The sequence below is a fragment of the Cricetulus griseus genome, chromosome 5 (assembly GCF_003668045.3).
Source record: "Cricetulus griseus strain 17A/GY chromosome 5, alternate assembly CriGri-PICRH-1.0, whole genome shotgun sequence".
Lineage (NCBI taxonomy): Eukaryota > Metazoa > Chordata > Mammalia > Rodentia > Cricetidae > Cricetulus > Cricetulus griseus.
In genome coordinates, this window is record NC_048598.1 from 161,146,487 (window position 1) to 161,165,263 (window position 18,777).

At 39.3% G+C, this 18,777-nt stretch overlaps 1 protein-coding gene across 7 annotated transcripts in view; it reads right to left on the minus strand.

Annotated features, from left to right (window-relative positions):
- Positions 1 to 18,777, minus strand: part of Dock4 (dedicator of cytokinesis 4) — a 392,331-nt gene that overhangs the window by 283,867 nt on the left and 89,687 nt on the right. The window contains exons 1-2 of one of the 7 annotated variants that reach the window (XM_027419725.2): positions 3,062 to 3,203; positions 1,068 to 1,156 (exon numbers count right to left, since the gene is read on the minus strand). The exons of 4 other annotated variants lie outside the window; for them this stretch is intronic. The gene's annotated coding sequence lies outside the window, so the exon portion shown is untranslated. Of the gene's footprint in view, positions 1 to 1,067; positions 1,274 to 3,061; positions 3,204 to 18,777 lie in introns of those variants that run through there. 2 more of the 7 variants (XM_027419724.2, XM_027419726.2) reach the window with 2 other exon arrangements.

Genomic DNA, 18,777 nt, shown 5'->3' on the forward strand with positions numbered 1-18,777 from the left:
TTGCACCAAGAGAGAGGTTTAAAATGAATGCCACCTCATGTGGTAAACAAGGTTGGCTCGCTTGATTTTATTTAACAGAAGCAAAAACTGAAAAAGGGGAGCTAAGAAACAGAGGGATAGAGGAGTAGCTGTATGTTCATGAATAAAGGTCAAAGCTGGCATAATCAGAGTTCAAACTCCTGATGCAGTAAACATTTCTGATGAAAGTAATTTTTAGAATAAATATCTCCCCACCCTTAATGAATGAACCCATTATTAAATTATTAAAACAGAGAAAAGAAATGTGCTACAAAAGTTAGTTCAATACCATACTGACAACAATAACTTATTTGTGCTCATTCTGAATAATAAGAAAAAATAACTAATAGTAATGACATGCTTTTGATGGGAAAGACCAGTCACATGGAAGGAAGCTGAAATAAGACATTTTCATTATATGTTTCTTATACTATGACATTATTTTAAATATTTGTGGAAACTAGGATGTGTTTCAAATATACGTGGCTTATAAAACAAAATTATGAATTGGTTTTCCTATACCCTTAAGAGTGATGGAATGGGTACTAAGAAAAGATCTTTCACTAACAACACTCACATTACCACCATGCAATTTAGAATCCTAAATGATTAGTGTTTTAATTGATAGCACATTACTGTACCTTCAAGGAGATTTATCACTCATGTATATGTGTGTATTAACATGCAGAATCAGAGCAACATTCTATGCTCACACCAAAAAGCTTTCAAATAATACTTACAAATTTTGGCTTAATGCTCTCAATTATTTTCTAAAATGCTACTCATTTGAATACCTTTTCAGTAAAAGAAAGTTAATGAGCAAATTTAAAGTATGATAATATGTTTATTTGAATGAAACACTGTCAGAGCAGCAGCTATAAGAAAGGGGTGCATGCACGCGCACGCACACACACACACACACACACACACACACACACACACACACACACACACAAATGATGGCTTGGGAATAGTAAATAAGACTCAGAATTGCTGGGAATTAGCAATAGAAAGGAAATGAACAGGCCATCAGGAAGAAAATGACTTACCAAAGCTGCAAGCTTCCTTCCCAAACACTGGCTAGTGAAGCAGTGTGGCCACACTGTTACAGCCTCTTGAGATACCCATCACCAGCTAGCTGGAGGGAAGCAGAGCCAGAGGAATATCCAAGGGTCAATGCAGAGGGAGGTTGCTCATGCATTCAGCTATGTACCTGCCCGCTGAGCCTGGGTGCCACTCTCAACCTAGATTATTACTACCAATGAATTGGAAAAAAATATAAAATATAGTAGGTGGGAAATTGAGGCAAAACAAAGTAAGTTCTAATAGTCAAAGAGTATAATCGAATTCCCTGTTATCTATTTTGTAACTATTGAATATGTATAAATTAAAACAGTCTTCACACAGGTGCATAATGTAGACAAAAATAAGTTTTAACCTGGCTGAAAGTACAATGAAACAACAACAACAAACAAACGAACCCCAACAAGAACAACAAAACACTGAACAAAACAACAACAAAAATCTAATCCAATTAAAAATGGACAAGGAGCCAGAATAGATATTTCTCAACAGAGGATATACAAAAGACCAAAGTCTACGGAAAAAAAAAAAATAACACTAATCACTGATGATCCAGGAAATGAACATCTAACCCACAATGAGATACTGTCTCACCATAGGTAGTATAGCTCTGATACAAGACAAAACCAACTGTGCATGGTAGTGCATGCCTGTGGCCCCAGTTCTAGAGAGGCTGAGGGAGGAGAACTGTAGGTTTTAGACTGTCTCAAAACCAAATCAACAAATAAAACAAAAACAATTAATGTTGGAAAGGTTACTAAGTAAGGGAACTCTCTTGCACTATTTAGTGGGAATGTAACTTTGAACAAACACCATAGAAAACAGAAACTTTAAGTAGCCTCTGGGTATGTATACAAAAGAGGGAAATCAGTCTGTCAAAGAGGTATCTCATTCAAATGTTTACTGCAGCACTACTTGTAACAGCCGACCTAGGCATCAATCTAGCTGTGCACCAATGAACAGATAATAAATAAAATGTGCTCTCTCCCTCCTTCCTTTCCTCCTCCCCCCCACAAGAATAGTATCTGGTCATAAAAATGAAGTTTCATCATTGGCAGCAACATGGATGGAACATGGGAATAACAAAATTTCAGGCATAGTCTGGTGGCTCTTGCCTACATTCTAACTACTGAGGAGGCAAAAGCAGAATTATTGTCAGGAATTTGAGACCTAAAGACACTGTCTCAAAATATAATAAAATTAAAGCTCATTATGCATCAACCATGTAAAGTATGTTATTCCCATGGAAAACAAAACAAAACCTGCATGTAATAACAGCTAATACAATGGCCATCAAAAAACCTGCAGAGCTTAGCAGGGTGGCATCTGCCTATGTAAAGCAACCAGTTAGGAGGTTAATGAAGGACAAGCTGAGTCTGAAGCCAGCCTGATTTGCAAAACAGAAATCATATACTTACACATCATACCCCTTATGGCTATTGTGAGAAAGAAAAACTAAGAACAAATAGTTGACCCAATCATGTAATTGGCCTCACCCAGCACTGGCTACTAATAGCACCAACAGGATTATTTCCCATAGCATCCAGAGGGAACACTTAGGAGCCAAGTGTAGAACAGGGAAACCCTGTTCTACAGATTGCTGGTCAATAGCAAATACAAACCCTTCTTCTTCATTACCCAGTTCCATCTTCACTGTTAATATAACATACCTGCGGTCAGACTAGTCTTTACATTCATATCATTCCTTATTTAAATAAGCTCCTATCAGGGGAACTGATGTGAGAACAAAATTTTAGAACATTATTTGGTTTTTTTTTTTTTAAAAAGTCAATACTCTAACTTACAATTAGGGAAGCACAAATTAATAGACTTCCTGAAACAGAAGACTTCCAGAAAAACCACATGATGTTCAACTGAATACAAATTTCAAATGAAATCCCTAGTACATTCCCAATTTTACATGGGACATACATATACTAAGAAGCGATTTGTTGCTTACCTGAAATTAAGTTGCAATGGTATCATGGTTTTCTTGGATAAATTTAGCAACTCTAGCAGGGTAAATTCAACATCATGAAAAATGTTTTTCTGTAAGTAAATTTTTGAGTTTCTCTTTCATTTAGATTGTTTTCTTGTATTGATAAGAAAATGTTATGACTATGCCAACTTTGTTCAAACAACATTTCAGAAATTCTTCCTCCCTGACACATAATTTAGTCATGTCTCAATTTCCTGTGTCTCATGAAGTTGCTCAAGAAGAGGTCACATGCAGTTATGTACGTGTGGCAGGCAACATGCATGAGTACCGCTTCCCTTTGGCTGTAGTCAGGCAGACCTTCTGGTATACTTTTGTTTTCACCTCTGGTAGGAACAGATGACACAGTTCCTCTGTTCAGAGAACAGTTACACAACCATTATATACAAACATGCAAGATGGTTATTGTCAAGGAATTGAATTATGTCATTTTTCTCAGGCTCGACAATCACAGTCGCCATCACTAGAATACGAATGAGCAAAGGGGTCAAGTCCAGGCAGAAGAAACCCATAGAAACAGCTGACCTGAACAAGGGGGGAGCTCATGGACCCCAGACTGATAGCTGGGAAACCAGCATAGGACTGTTCTAGAACCCCTGAATGAGGATGTCAGTTTGGAGGTCTGATTAATCTATGGGGCCTCTAGAAGTGGATCAGTATTTATCCCTAGTACAGGAATGGACTTTGGGAGCCCACTCCACATAGAGGGATCCTCTCTCAGCCTAGACACATGGGGAGGGTCTAGGCCCTGCTCCAAATGATGACAGACTTTGAAGATTCCCCAAGGAAGGCCTCACCCTCCCTAGGGAGAAGAAAGGGGATAGGATAAGGAGTTGGTGGGGGTCAGGGGAGGAGGGGAGGGAGAGGGAACTGGGATTGGCATGTAAATGAAGCTTGTTTCTAATTTAAATTAAAAAAGGAAAAATCTGTGAGGTGTAAAGAATAAGAGTAAGTAAGATTTCCCACTGTTCAAGATCATAAAAGAACGCGTTGAGGCGTAGATGACTGCAGACATGCATTTCTAGAATGTTCATTGAGTAGCCTGCAGACAACAGGCAATCAGTGACTGAGGAGAAAAGGGGGAAAGCCAGTAGTAAAGACACATAAGCCAGTGGGAAGCTACTAAAGAGCTGAGACAGGAGGAAGGACCTTGCACCAAGGGAAGTCGAGTCTTGGGACAATTGAAGGAAGTAGGGAGGCTGAAGGACCACACAGGATGGAATCAAGCTGTATTACATGACTCAGTCTTCACGAGACAACAACTTCTCAGGGTTACTCATAGTATATAACCTGAAACACAGCAATTTATGTAAATATTCTGAAAACACTACAGAATGCCCCTGAGCCTCTGGTTATCCTGGTCATGAACCAGGGTGGCTAGAATCCAGGGTTCCAGGGATAACAGGATCCCCTAGAGAAACACAAAAATGCCAAATATTGATGGGGCTTTTCTGTCTAGTTGGACAGACCAGCTCAACAAACCCAAAAGAACCACCCTCAAGTGGGACTCTAAACCATTTAAGGGAACTTACTATGTCTTGGGTTCCTTTTTATTTTTTAAATTTCTTTTTTATTTATTCTATGTACCTTTTACTTCATTCTTGATGTATCTTGATCCCATTCATTTCATCTTGGGGTTATTTGCAAGTTATATTTTATCCCTTTCAAACTGTACCAGCTACTCAACTACTACCATATTTTTCCTTCTTTCTTCCTGTCTTGTCCTCCTTCTTCTTCTGTTTTAGGTTTTTCTTTTCCTTTTCTTTTCCTTTTCTTTCTTTCTTTTCTTTTTTTTTTTTTTTTGTTCAGGGTTTTTTTTTGTTCCTAGGTTGGCCAGGAACTCAATACATTCTAGTCTGCATGTTCAGAGACCCTACTGCCTCTGTCTCTCAAGTGCTGGAATTAAAGGTGTGAGCCACCATGACTGGCCTTCTTCAAATGTTTTATGGATAATAGTAAAAATAAACTATTGTTAGCAATTCTAGTCCCTACCACAATATTCCACAAAAAGCTAATATTTAACAAATAATGCAGAGATGTTTTCTTTAGGAGACCAAAAAGAAATATGGTGATTAACTATGGTGCTCAAGAATGAAAAAGGAAATCTATTCTAGGATCATTTAAGGATCATAATCCACAAAGACTAAGAGTTGGGGAAGGCAGAGCAGTCAGGCAATGCAAACCAACAAACATCACTAAAAGACCCTACACCATCTCTGGAGTGAAATGAAATCTGCTAATGGAACCATGCTGAGTGAGATCTCAAACACCTAATACTAGACCTGGAAATATACACAAATCATAACACTGCCAATGGGCAAAATATCAGTCACTGCAATAGTCCATTTATGGATCTGGTGCTTGATCAGGGCTGGGCAGGGATCAGGTAAACACCCAGAAGACCTAGGAAAGAAAGAAGTAGAGGCGGGGGTTTCTGGGGCTCAATTAGAATTTTCAACCCCTGGTGTCCAGGGAGAAAATAGGATTGGAAAGCCCTAAGCAGGTTGGGATTTCCCATCAAATCAAACAACATAATTGTTGCCTTTCCTGTATGAAACTCAGGGAAGACATTATTAAATTAGGTCCTTGACTAATGGAGATGAGGAGGCACTTATGGCTGTGATGACCTCACTTTCTGCTCTCACATTGCATTACATTTAATGCATCTCAGCTTATAGATTGCAAACTGAAAAGGAGAAGGGAGAGAAAAGTACCAACTGCCACAGCACCTGGCAAGACATTTCATACACGAAGCAGCTACACAAAATTGGTAGTATTTTTCAGTCAACAAAAGAATATACCATTTTTTACAAACATGATAAAAATGCAGTCTAAATGATTTCCTTAGAAATACATTTTGAATTAATATTACTTCTTGTGGAATATATTAAAATAAAAAAACATATTGTTTTGATTTATTTCAGAGTTGGTCAAGTTAAAGGACATCGGGCCTTTCTTAAAATAGTATAATCACACATGAAACTAGAACTAATTATACATACCATTAAGTATATCCAGAATAAATGTTCTCATTTTATAATGTACTTTTTTTTCAGTGGGTTGATCACACTAATAATATTAACAGGACCTTCCTCCATCATTTGCACTGAGGTAAAGTAAATTTCAATGCCACTTAGGTGGGGTGATTACATTAGGAATTATAACATTTATATTGTTTGACATTACTATAGCTGAACATGATTTTATTCTATATGTGAATGCCAGCACAATCCCCCAGACTCTCTCATCTATCATCCTATTTGTTTTATTTGCAAGCACCCAGAGATGGGGCAATTTCCTCCTGATAATTCCATGAGCTGCTTGTGAATGGAAAGTAAAGGCTTTGAAATCTAGAACTTATACTAAGTTACAAAAGTTGGTTCTGGTAACAAAATGAATTAACCTCCAAAGTTCACCTTTCCATACTACTAAGAGACCCCTGCTTCCCAGAGTCAGACTCCTCTCAAATCACTCACTTTCTGGGGGAAAAAAAATTAAACAGAGAAAAGTACAGAGACAGGTTAGCAATCATATAAAATAAGCAAAAAAACAAAACAAAACAAAACAAAAATCTTAAGTCCTGTATAGAACTTACACAGCCTCATCTGAACACAAATCCTGCCCATTAACAGCATACATCGAGCAAGGAGAAAGAAGACTTGATTGTGGGGACACTACAGCTCTGAATAACATAAAAAACCTTGTTAGGTGATCCTATCATTGACCCTGGTAATTGTGGCAGATTGAAGTACTGTTTGGTAAATACTCAACATTTTTTCTACCCCAGCTTCATGGACATACGTGCACCCCTGATTCATCAATGTTGGGTCTGGTACTGACTTACTTTGGCAAAAGGAGTAGAATTAGATTGGACTCAAACTGACATTTAGAATGTGTTTGGACCCTGTCAATGTGATTAGAAAAGTTCCAGTCTGCTGTCCTTTCCCATCGGGTTGCAGAATAAGTATCTGTCAAATGAAACAAAGCCAGATCCAGTATGAAGACACAAACCCCAATTAGTGTGCAACACGAAGCACTTCTGTATGCAGCCAAGCCCAGCTTAGAGCACCCCAGGGGATCTGCAGTGGGCAGAGAGATGGTGAACCCAAAGTACTTTAAGCTGCCAAATTGTTTGTTTGTGACATAGCAATAGCTAACTGATACGTCATGAAGAAAAGAGGAAGAGGTTAAAAGAGTTACAGTTTTAGTAAAACTTCTATGAGAAGTTATTAAATATTAAAGTGTAACATCTGAAGAAAGGAAGCTAGTTTCAGGTGAATGAAAAATTCGTGTGTATGGAAAGCATTCCCAAACCACTACTTAAAGAAAGAGTGTGATACATGGTTCCTATGAGCTCTGTCCCAAGACAAAGAGAACCAGCACTCTATTTAACTAAGGTTGCCTCAGCCTTGCAGGACAGGTGCACCGGACCTGGAGCTAGCACACTTCCATGAAGGTTTCACACTGCTGCCCAGCAAGAAGAAACTGCCATGTGGGGCTGTGGGCTGAGAATATGTTTACTTCACTTCCCAAAAAGAAGCCTGTTCTTTCAAGAAATGTCAAGACCTGCATAATGAAAAGAAAAGAAGAATTCTGGGTTCCTGGCAATATCTCCCTTGTGACTGCACAGACTGGGGTAACAGGATGCTCCATGATGTAACTGCACACAGTGAAAGTGAATAGCACATCATACACAGTAGACTTTGTGCTGGGTGTTGGACCTCTGTCACACGGCCAGCCACCCTAACAGGTATTACCGACATTGGCCCTTCAGAGAATGAAGGAAACACTGTCATGTGGAGAATGTGAAGGAGCAGGGTGCACAGCTTGGAAGCTACTAAGCAGGGGTCCATACACTGCACATTACTGCCTGAACATCACAAACACTAGTGGATATCTCACCACAAAACCACAGTCTCAGCTTTTCTCCTCAAAGTGAGCGAGACATCCAACATGGAGATATTTAGAGAAAAGTACAAGGTTCTTCCTCCCCCAAAATATTTCCTTGAAGCAGATCTTCAGAGGTTTCAAAGAAGAATTTCCAATACCCTTCTGAAATCAGTAGTATTAACATAGATAGCTGATCAAATGTTGATGGAACTACATTAAAAAGACATACAGGTCAAAGTGGCCTAGCATATGGTAATTGGAACAAAAAAAATAGTGATGGCAATGGATTGAATATACCCAACATATGAAAATTCATGAGTTCATAATGATACTTGTGGGGGATTTCTAATTGAGTCTTCCTGGGGGATGCTAGGACACAGCTTCCTTCCCAAAAGTTATAAATCAGGAAAAAAAGAAGCAAACAGCATCCTGTCCCACCTGCACAAACTATACTTGACTATAACCTGGTGGCAGACAGAGGTTCTTTCTTATAGAATTCTTACAAATAGCTATAGGGGAAAAATACAGCTTTCTAATTCCTGAGAGAAACAGCAGGCCTTTTCATGATCATCAGTGGATGTGAAATCAATGAGGGAAAACTTATGGAGATCTTTGTAACAGCACCAGTTGAGAGCACTTGATGTTAGTCCTTCTGTCAATCAGTGAATGAGGGAAAACGAAAAATAAGTCATCAACAAAGGGAGGCCAAAGGACACAGGGCCACATACTTCAAAAGAGAAAAGGCCACAGTCATTAGATCTATTACCCAACTCATAAAAAACACAGCATATAGAAAGACAAATAAAAGTATAATAATAGAAAACACTGAAAAGGCAATTAGCCAAATCTACAATATAGCCTGGTCCCATTTCACCAGCAAAGCAATGGTATGGGGATAGCACCCAGACCACTGAAAAGATGGGCAGTAATACAGCAAAAGAGTTAAGAAATTCAAATAACCAATATAAAGAGCACACGGGGAAGAGCTGCAGAAACACATCTCAGAAAAAACAAGAGTATTTTAAATGGTCTGACAGTTATATGATATTAATTCTTGAAATTGTTCATAATGTTTGGTATGATGACAGTGTGATTATTAGCTTTATAAGATAATTCTCAGATCTACTTATGAACTAATGACATGACAACTAGAATTTTCCTACAAATACTCCACTAGGAGGAAAATAGTCATGAATAGAGTTGAGTAATACAACTGAAAAAATGTGGATCAGTCCCTGCATGCCATAAAAATCCATTTATGTTACTTCTATGTGCATTTATGAACAAATGTCACATTAGAGTAAAAACGGAAATCCAGAAAAACTACCGTACAACAGCCAAAGCTCCTAAATGTCTACTCATGTTTGCTGTTCCTGTTACAGTGAGTTAAAAAAAAAAAATGAGCAAAAACAACTTAGGGAGGAAACACTTTACTGTCTTCCAATTCCCAGTAATAGTCAGTCACTGAGGGAGGTCAGGGCAGGGACTCAAGGCAGAAGTCTGGGGGCAGGAACTGAAGCAGAGCCCATGGAGGAAGACTGCTTACTCGCTTGCTTTCACATAAGCCTCAGGATCACCTGCCCAGAAGTGGCACTGAAAACAGCAGGTGGGGCTGTCCCACGTCAATCAGTAAACAAGAAATGTCCCACAGACTTTCTTTCCCACAGGCCAGACTAGTGAATAAAATTCGTCAATTTAGGCTTCCTCTTCCCATGCTTCAAATTGACAAAAACTAGCCGGCACATGTGTATAAGGACTCTAGCATCACTTCAGTGGCAACCTTTCTCTCCTTTCTCCCATTCTCTTTAGAATTATAGAGCTGTATAAAGAACTAGGCTTGGAAAAGACTGTTTTCTATCACAAGAACCAATGAGCCCACAACCAGAAACTATTAAAACTGACAGCATCAAAATTCATTTCTTCAGTGAATACTTATGGAACCCGGACCTTTTCCTTACCCAAGAAACTCAAGGCTGTGCATGTTATACAAGTCCTTCCTGCTATAACAGTGTTTGCTAAAATACCTGACAAATGCTAGGTTTCCATAACAGAAATAAGGATATAGTAACAGAAACTAATTTCAAAATCAAGTCTGGCATGCAAAATGTCAATAAAATCCAGCTACAAAGTCACATCTAATTGATCCTGACAGGGTTTGTGCTGAGCCAAGGCCATCTTGTCCAAGCACACCAAATATGGACTCTGAAGCACTTATGGCAACAAGAGATTAGAAAGGGGTTTTGCCACAGTCCAGCCCTTCATTAGTACCACAGAGAGGAAGCCAAAGAACACAGAAGGACTGGAATATTCTACCAGCAATGACAAACTCCACCAAGGGAAGAAAGAAGGTAGAGAAGGCAGGCAGGCATGGGACAGAATACGAATAAAGATACTAGTTAACAATGCTGCATGCTGAACTCCAGGTAAAGAGGGTGAAATGTCAAAAAAGCAATGAAAACACTCTGGATTCTGGCTGCCTTTTATGGTGCCGTCAGGGAGGCTCACCACACTGGGGCTGTGGCCAACTATTTCAGTTTTAATGTTTGCAATGCTGTTTAAACTGATGGGCAAGAAGTTAGTTTTGGAATGAAGATTTAATACATGGTTATTTTTCAAGTACAGGCATTCAGGAAAAATTAGCAGGCATAAGCAATTCTGGGTAATAAAAATTACAAAACATTTTAAAATGTAATTTTGGGTTCTAAAATGTCCCTTTATGATCTTTTAAAAGGTTAGATGCTTATAGACCAAAGAAAAAAAATATCTACTAAATACTTAATGGAGTCTCTCGAGGTCTTTCTTTTTAAAAACATACAGGATGCTTATTTGCACATGTAATACATACACAAATGGAAATTACTATCTTCTTAGTGAAAACTCCCCAGCTCATGTCATATTAGTCTATTTTCTATTTCTATAATCTAATATCTTGGGCTAGATTCTTGTACGGACAGTGCTTCATTTACCTTGTACTTCTGGAAGTTCAAGGGTTAAACATTGCCTTGGATCTGGCAGCAAACTATGCTGGATGACAATGCCACAGTGGAAGTGTGGAAGAGGGAAAGATCACATGGCCAGGCACTGAAGTCCCACTACACCTAACTCAATTTTTTCCAAGAGCCTATCCCCCCAAACCTAATGATCTCTTACATATCCCTCTATCCCTTAACCTCACTGTGTGCATTTACTCTTGGAGCAAGTGGTAATCATATCTAAACATAGGTGTGGGGGTGCATGTCTGTAATCCCAACACTCTGGAGACAGGCAGGAAGGTGGCCCTATGATCAAGGCCAACCTGTGCTACAACAAAAAAAAGACCCTGTCCAAAAAAAAAAAAAAAAGAAGGGGCAAAACAAAGTGAACAAACTAAACCATAGTTTATAGGTCTCATAGTTTAAAAAAATTGTCACACCATGATTGAAGCAGTTACTAATTGCTCTCAATTTTTCTATGCATATTATATGTGAAAGAGAATAAAATTTAAATATGAGTTCACATACATTTTAAGTTCTCTGTCAGTTTCCCACTCATTTAGTTTCCTATCCACAGGACTGTCTGACTAAGGTGGGAAAGTCTGCTGGTTAACAACAAGTAATTGGAGTGAGACATCTTAAGATTATTTCCTCATTCAGCAGTATTGCTCTCGGATCTTAGGGGTGTATGTGGGGGTGGGTGCAGGCATGAACATGACAAGGCATGTATTTGAAGGTCAGAGAACACTTCAGATGTTGGTCCTCACTTGGCCATCTTGTTTAATTCAGGATGCAGGGTCTCCTCACTGGGAGACTAGCTGGGTCAAAGGTTTCTGGGAGGGTGTCCTTACCTGCCTCCCATCTTCCTGCAGTGGAGTGATGAAATTACAGATATGTAGACTGCATACATCATCATCAGGCCTGTGTCACAGGCTTTCATCCAGGGAGCCATCTGCGTTAGCCCCTGAGGAAGGTTCTTCAATTTCTGTGTGTGTCAGTTTCCTTGACTCTAAACTGCAAATTTTATACCACACAAAGGTTTTCTGTCTGGACCTATTTCACTGTGCACCTGTAGCGTTCTCTGACCATGTGAGTCAAGCCTTAAACTGCTAAGAGGCAGCTAGACTCTGCCTCATGGCATTGGTGGTTGGCTCCGCCCCCTCATTGGGTCCATGAGCACTGACCCTCAAGCCCCTTGGCCTGGCTGATTGCTGCATTTAACTGGGAGCTGAGTTTAACCAAGAGCTGCATTTACCCAAGCCAGCTCTAGGAAGTTGGTACCTGCACTGTGGTAAGGCATTTCTCTTAACTTGCTGTTTCTATTTAGCACATCAGCTAGTCAAAGCTCTGCTACACAGCAGCACCTCTTAAAAGAGCCATATCTGTTTTTTTCTCTCTTCTTTTTTTTTTCTCTCTCTCTCTTTCTAGCTTTCTTAGTCCCTGTATAGAAATTCAGGGCCCATGGTGGGTGCCATTTGCCACTGCTTTTTCTTTAGGTTGCCAACCAGCTCCCAAATAAAGACAGGGAGACATTATTAATTATGAATGTTCGGCCTTAGCTTAGGCTTGTCCCACTATCTCTTTCAACTTAATTTAACTTGTTTCTATTCATCTACCTTTTGCCTCCGGGCTTTTTACTTTTCTTTTATTCTGTATGCCCTACTTCCCCATTTCCTCTGTTTCTGTATCACTGGCCTCTGCTATCCATTTGCTGTCTCTTTTTCTTTCTTCTCCTTTTTTTTTTTCCAACCAAAATTCCTCCTCCTACTTACTCTCCGTACCATGAAGTCCAGTCAGACCTCCTTCCTTGCTATTGGCCATTCAGCTTTTTATTAGGCCAATCAAATCGCTTAGGCAAGGTACCACAGCAACACATCTTCACACAGTTAAACAAATGCAACACATCTTTTCACAAACAAATATTCCACAACAGTAGAAGATGCACTGGATTTCAAAGTCTGGATTCCAAGAAAAATGGAAAAACATATACATATTAACAATTTTATGAAGATCATTTGTTGGCATTACAATGCTTTGGACACACAGCTAATAAACATCAGAATTAGTTTTATCTGTTCATTTCCTTAACTTATGCACAACTCTCATTTTTCTTCTTTTAAATGAGGTGGCTGAAGAAGGTCAATCCTTGCAGCTGCGGCTCCCCCACCTTGCCTCCTCTCAGAACTATTAATTGCTTTTCTCGAAGTAAGAACAACTTTGCTATAACTGATCAATAGAGTAAATGGCATCATGTACTCTGCCTTGATCTGCAGACACTGAATTCCCATTCACACCTTATTCATAAGCACACATACAGACACACAACACAGAGCACAACAACACAGTTTTTCAATTTTCTCAAACCATTTAGTTACAGTGTTTTCAAGAATATGAAGTTTAATATCAATGATATTGACTTATATTTATAGTTCTTTCCAATGTACTCAATAATGAATGCTAAAATGTGCTGAAAAATGAAACCATGTTAAACACCCGGCCCTAAGCCGAATCTTTGAGAACTAGTATCAGAGATAGCCAGATCAGGGCACATGAACTTAACACAAAGGCAGACAATATTCTTAGATACATCTAGAGATTCTGACTTAATCTTTCCAGGAGGTCGTAGTTTCTAGTGTCAAAGTGGAGACAATGAATGTATCATGTAAGTATATGCATAATTATCATGATAAGTGTTGGGAAAGAATGACAGGGTTGTATTAGAGGCTCTACAAGATAAAACTAAAATATAAATTATGATTTAAAAACTTGAACTCTGGCAATTTAGTTGATTTTAATTATGTTTTAAGATTTTGGGAGGGAGAAATCATATAATTTAGGCCTAGGCATATAGCTTTATAGAAGAGAGCTTGCCTAGCATGTATAAGGCCATATGTCAGGAATCCAGCAATGATGGGAGAAAAACAAACTGTGGTGTATATTATAGACATTCTGTAGAAAAGAAGTGTAGTTTACTTTTGTATTACACTGTTTTTCTCATATAAACATGTTTTCATAAGGCAGAATCTAAATAAAAATTCCAACTCTAACACCACCAGAATATTCATTCTAGTCTATGCCTGAAATGATCCAGCTATCTGAACATATCCATCATCTTTTAAAATATAGGAAGAGAAAAGCCTCTCTGGGCTCTTTAAAGTTGAAACCAGTTCTGTAAACAGCATCAAAGGCAGATGGATTGGGTTTTGAAATGAAGGTTAACTATACATGTTCATTTGGAAAGATTGGGCAGATTATTTTTCATGGAAAAAAGTGAATAACATATTTCGATTCCAGAAACTCTATTTGAATCATTTATAAACACAGTGCCTGGAGCAGAGCAGTCATCAACACACCATGATGGATGGCTACACTGTGACCACTGAGAAGGACCTCAGCGCTCCATTATCTGTTCATTTATGTCATTGTTTTGTAGAAAAAACAACAGCACCCCAGTGGCTGAAACTGCTCAGAGACACAGGGTGTCAGAACCATCTCCAGAAGCCTCCCCAGGACTCTCCAGGCCATCAGGCACATACTCACCAGATACCACCATCCTGGAGCTCATCAAACTGCAGGCCCAAGAAACCTTACTCAGGAAGAGCTCTCAATGATAAAGGAAAGGCAGTTGGCTTTAGATTTTAAAAGGAGGACGAGGTATGGTGGTACACACTGTAACCCAGCATTCAAGTTGCTGAGGCAGATAGGTCACAGGTTCAAGGTTAGTCTGAACTATATAACGAGAGTTTATCAGAAAAAAAAAAAAAAAACAGAAAGAGGGGACTGGGAAAAATAAGAAAGAAAAAAAGCAAAATCCACTGGGGAATTTTCACTGACGCTCTAATTAGTTATTCACATGGCTTCACAGATTTAATACTGAGCCCAAAGTTCCAGCCAACAAATTTGTAGACATAGTTAAAATACAACAAATAATAAAGGTCCCAACACATCCTCAGAAAATAATAATTGCTATATGTGACTTTGACTTTCATTTTACACACACACTCACACACACACACACACACACACACACACACACACACACACACACACACACAATATTTTAACACCAGTCACTAAAAAAATTATTGTGGATTGGGGAAGTAAGCCAAGAAGACACAAAAGAGATGTCTGAGTGGTCCTTCTGTACTCTGGGGACCACTATCTCACTCTTAGGGCCTGTCGGAAATCCAGAAACAGGTACAGCCCATCTATATCCCTGAACTGAAAGGCTTCTACTCTACTCAAGGCTCCTCCTAAAATAAATGTTCTTGCTGCATGGGCATTGCCAAGAGAGGATGAATCACTGACGAATGGTTACAACTTCCCACACATTCAGCATTGTATCTCCATGCGGAAACAGCTTCAAGACTCCATCTGAAAAAACCTCACAACTCTCAGCAATTCTACAACACAGAGAAAGCAAAGGGTATTCTCACAGTGCTACTTAGGTCTCTATTCACTTGGAGAAGTGAATTCTAATTCATCAGAGTTACTAGTTAAGAATGACTATGCTCCTGAAGTTTGAAATTAATGCTAAGCTGTTATCTCTGTATATTGTGAAAGCATCAAGAACTGAAAAGCAACCAACACATGAAGTACATTTCATTATCTTCCTGTCTGTTAAGCCAGACTCAGCCTTGTGTTGACCTTCTTGTGACCATGTTAGCAGGTCACCCTGCTTTCTGTATGAGATGTTTTCACTAACTCACGAGATACCCAAATATACACAGGTGTGTTCTCTTCAAAATACTACAAGGAGCTTTAAATACCAGTGTTCATGGGTCTAGGACCACAGTCAGCCTTATTCCTTATATCCTTCACCCTACACCAAAGGTGGTTGGTTGTCTTAACTTTGTTTAATAAATGAAGATGCAAGGATTATCAGGGACCATTTCTTGGCCTGGTGCCACACAGCAAATATTCATGGCCTGCCGACCATTTGTCTCCCATAAAGCACAGTTGACACAGTGCCTTGTCATTTGCCAAGAAATAAATCAGTTCCTACCAGGGACTAAGCCCTAATTTAAAGGTGTTCACATTAAATTTTTTAATGCCTGCAACAACCCTGTGGGATATTCTAATCAACATTTCATAGCATATAAAAGTGTTAGTGTTGATTATATGCCCATAAAACAGCTTCCCACAGAGCTGACGAGGATTGCATCACATGATGTCAAGCAGTGAAGAACTCCAGCCAACAAAGGGATAGCCTCTGCTAACTGGGAAGAATAGAATAGGTTTCTAGGTTTGTCCTTGGACCTGAGTGACCTGAGTGATGACTTTGGGTTTGACACATCACATCTCCTCAAAGCAGTGTCTAAAAGAACTCAAGTGAAAACCAGTTTCTCCACAGGCTATTACAGTGTGAGCCAGATAGAAATGACCCTGCCTCAAAGGGGTGGCGATTTGCATTAAACTCTTCTGCCTTCCTCTTTAGCATGCCCAACAGGCAGCAGTAGATCAGAAAGCCATAATCACAATTCCAGTTTTGAAATTACACTGTCCTCCTTCCCCAGGGAGGTGGAATGAAAAGCACAGGCAGCAGGCCCTGGGCCCCAGTAAATTACACCTCCGCACACCTCGGGATGTCAGGGAGGCTTCCTTTAGCTCTCAGTGGGCATCCAGGAGAAGGGGCAGAATATGGAAACCTCCACAGGCCTGGAAGCAGGGGTGTTGTGGGGAATCCAAGTGCCCTTTATCAACGCAGGATTTGCCTTCTTTTGTCTCACGTAGTGGAGCATTTGGGAGCATGTGGAGATAATTACATCAGGAGCTAGAACAGAGAGGAAGGCAAACAAGGCAGAGATGTGTTGCTGCCTTTTTTAAAAGACAGATACTGACACTGTTGCTTGAAAGGACAGGAGTGGGAACAGTATTACTCAGAAACTGTGTCATGGTCTCCCGGTCACAAGTAAACATGAAGTGGTGTCTATTACTCTTGTCTTCTCTCAATGTCCCCTCCACCTCTCATTCCCTACAAATCACTATCCTTGTTAATAACTGCAATTAATTCTCTCTGGACAATTAGCTTTTTAAAAGTATCATTTAAACTGGCCTACAAATCATCATTAATAAACTCCCCATGAAAATGATCTACTCTCTAATAGTGTCGATTAAATTTACCACCATCCAATTTTTAAAGGGAAGAAAGTCTTCTACCGTGGTCAGCAAACTGGCATCCAATGGTTGCTTCACACACAAAGCAGAGACAAATTTAAACAGGAATGTTTCTAAGCATGCCTGCAGGAGAGCTGACAGTCAGCAAAGATACTGTTTCTTTTAAATGAAAATGGCTCTACCAGCCACTCGATCTTTTCATAAGGACATTACTACTGTAATATATCACCCCCTCCAAACAAGCAACCGCTCAAAAATCTAGCCGTTTCCCATTCTAAGCCTTAACAGAATGTGTCGACCCCATCTAAAATAAATACAACTCTATATAAAGTAAGATTTTAAAACTTCTATTGAAGTTTATAATAAGAAATTGATCTACCAGATCTTTATATTCTTACTTTTTAAAACTATTGCTCTCTGACAGATAAGAAAATAAAAGGATTACGTGTTAAATTTAAAAAAACTAGTAAGTGCAACTCTCAACTTACAGAAGCGCACTGAGCCTGGATGGTCTAAGGCTAACATGGTCTTTAACACAAGAAGCAGAGAAGTGTGGTAGAGTACCTGAGCCAGTCTGTCACATTGTTGTGTTGTCAACATGGTAACAGCTTCTTTCATCCATTCGTCTATGAGCCTTACCTGAGAAAAAGCTTTTCACCCAATCAATCTCTCCCCCACCCCAATTAAACAGCCCTTTCCTCAGCAGCAGCAGCAGCATTGGCCTGCAATACTTTGATTCATTAGTCATGACAGAGAAAACTGCAGTGGTAATCAGATCGGGGATGGGCTCCAGGGAATTTCATTTCTGACACAGTGGCAAGCCTTCCAGTATAGAACAAAGGTTCTGAAATATGAGAAATAGAGCTGAATTTTGGCAAGCCTCCTCCTTATCAATAAACAGTTTTTATCAAATGAAGATGATCTAAGGCTAGAGCATTTTCCACCAACCAAATTGATACCTCAGGAATCACTAGGTGATCCCAGTACTGCAAGTTAGGGAAAAATGTTTTTTGAATTAGACTACCTCAGCTATGGCTAACTTGAAAGAAAGAACTATAACAACTGTCTAAGAAAACAGGACTCGTGTAGCCAATGGATATCGTATCACATATGATAGAAAAATGTGATTAAAAATATGGCAAGCTTTGCAACAGAACGCTGTGCTGAAGCTGAGAATTGACCAAGGTGTAAGAGTTTTGATTACACACCAGGAGACTTTGCAGAGAAAAGCCTTGAACGGTGCTGTCCTGTGTGATTAGTCAGTCTTTTCAATGACTGAGTCTCTTTATTTCATATGGACTCACAGCATACTAGAGTCAACAGCAGGCTACCCAACGGTGCTGAGACCCTCACCTTAAAATCACCGAGGAAAAACACCCACATTTACCTAAAGGAAAAATAGGAGATGGAGGAAGGTAGGTCTCCAGTTTCTACAAGAAATATTTACATTCATTTTGAAATAAAAGAATAAATTGTAAGCAGGATACACAAGGGTTTTGAACCTCAACATTTTAATCAATTTAGAGGTGGAATATGTAGCTAACTGGCCTTTTGTATTTCCTGACACCATTGGAGTGAGTGTTGTGGACAGAGAGTGCAGTAAACACTGACAGAAACCCTCTTTGTCCTGGTAAGAATGATGACTAACACATTGCTTCTTCCCCAGCCCATGCTGTGAACTTCAGATAATTTCATTAAGTT